General features: G+C 37.9%; 1 pseudogene; it reads right to left on the reverse strand.

Moving 5' to 3' along the window:
• Positions 1–1,665: 1,665 nt before the first annotated feature.
• On the reverse strand, positions 1,666–1,809 carry LOC129465105 (uncharacterized; annotated as a pseudogene).
• Between the last annotated feature and the right edge of the window lie 440 nt (positions 1,810–2,249).

Consider the following 2,249-nt stretch of genomic DNA (forward strand, 5'->3'; position numbering starts at 1 on the left):
TTGTACCCATAATATCCTCAAAGCTGGGTGACCTCTATTCCCTGCTCATAAATGCACTCCAGTTGCTGATGAGGTTAGACAAAATGTCATGGTTTATTTTTATCTCTGACATAAGAGTTTTTATATCACTCCCACTCAACTTGTAGAAAACAAATAAAAATTGAGGTGCTCTAGGAAAGAAAAATATCTTGAATAGTCCTAAGGAACCCAAAAGAGGGTATATTTATTCCCAGAATTACTTGTTTCACTTTGAGTGGAAAATTCATTTGGTCTCATCTTTCCATTCTGTCTCATCTACACAAATTGGCATCCTTTGCAAAGCCTATATTATTCTGCAATAAAAATATCCCTGAATTTTTTTTGTTTGGGGGGAATTTGATGCATCCCTTGACAGCAAATCTGTTTCCATCCAGTTTTGTAATGTGAATTTAGTTTTAAACACATCCCCTTATGCACTCCCAGGGTGCAGCATCTCTCTGTTACTTTAGACTTCAATCTGCTGCAGGTTCAGAGAATGCTGTGGTTTGTCTGTGGTTCATGTTTACTTTTGGAGTTATATGACTTCCGTTAGAAATCACAAATCTATCTTAACTCAGTTTAGACTCGTATTCTGACAAAAATGTTTATGCCAGGAGAGTTCCAATAAGCAGGTTTTGAAAGATAATTGAAGGAACTAATTTCCTAGGGAGGCATGATAGCCTTAGAATATGTTCATCCGCATCTCTCTGGTAGAATTTAAAGAGTCCTAGGTATTTGATTCATGTCACCAAACAATGTTAGGTGATGATTTATTTAAAGATAGAGATTGTTACATGAGTCTGATAAAGAACAACACCATAAAGAAAGATGTAAAGATAATTGAAAGAAAAAATGTTTGCAGAGGGAGAGACCTGCCATTCGTTAAGTGCCTGCTAGGCTCTAAATACTTCATGCAATCATAAAAAGTAGATATTACTACAATCCTCATTTTAGAGATGACAAAACTGATCGTATAAATAGCAGAGCCAAGATGTGAATCGAGGTCTGTTTGTTACAAAACCACCGATCTTTTCAGCTTTGTGTACTACAGTGCATATGTTGAATAAGCATGTGATCTGGCCTTAGTGGTAGGTTGCATTCATGCTCCCAACTCTTCACTGCTTCCTATGAAGATGCCCTTTGCCATGTAAATTCATAGGGCCCTGTCACTGTGGAAAGAGGTACCCCTCATATCTCAATTCTAGTTCCAGTATGTGACTTACTTTGGCCAGTGGGATATTAATAGGCATTATGTAAGCAGTGGCTTGAAGAGCATCTGCCTGATTGAACTTGTGCAACAGGGCAAGTCCAATCATGCAAATGAGCACCAGCACCATGAGAAAGACTCACTGGTCCAGAGAGAGGATGAAAAACACATGAATCGAATCCACCCAGCTTGCACCAGATGAGCCCAGTGAGTTGCAGGCACATGAGTGAACATAGCCATGACAACCAGAACCATCCAGCCACACCACTCCCAGTTCAGCCACTTTGGTCAACCTACAGATCTGTGAAAATAAATGCTATTGCTTCAAGCCACTGAGTTTTGAGATGATTTGTTATCAACAATTTCGTGGCAATCGCTGATGCGTATACCTCCTTATACCCTATACTGTAGGCACAAGGAATTAGGTTGTGATGCATGTTTTTCTTTTCTTTTTAATCCTACAGGTTGCAAAACTTACAAAAGATTGAATATTGTTTCTATACGCAGTTAAGGAAAATTTTTCAAAGAATTAATCCTAGAAGTGTTCCCTACACTTGATCTTAGCCAAAAGGCCAAGAAGCGATGAAGTGTTCCCTAAGAGTCTTTGAAATATTGAAATGGCCAGCCATAATACACAATTAAACAACTATGAAATAAAAAGTCCCATTTAAAGTTTATAAAGTTTTTTAATCTTCCTCGTTTTTCTTATTATTGCCGTTTTACTAACACTCAGGGCATGCTTCTATTTCACATATTCTTTAGTGGCTGCAGCCCACCTCTTAGAATAGGTCTTTGTGGCTATATATCAAACTTTTACCCATACTTGGAGACTTAGCTCCAATTTTCTGTCTTTAATAATTGCTATCAGCTAGTCTCCCTTTCTATCCTAATGACTTGTCACTAGCCAAAAATAATCTCTGTCACACAGTTTTTCCATGGCAATTTATCTGCCCCTTTTTATAGGCTCTTAATGCTTTTCAGTAGAGTTTTGAGGTATTTTTGTGCATTCTAACCCATCTGCTAT

Source organism: Symphalangus syndactylus, chromosome 16 (genome assembly GCF_028878055.3).
Source record: "Symphalangus syndactylus isolate Jambi chromosome 16, NHGRI_mSymSyn1-v2.1_pri, whole genome shotgun sequence".
NCBI classification, from domain to species: domain Eukaryota; kingdom Metazoa; phylum Chordata; class Mammalia; order Primates; family Hylobatidae; genus Symphalangus; species Symphalangus syndactylus.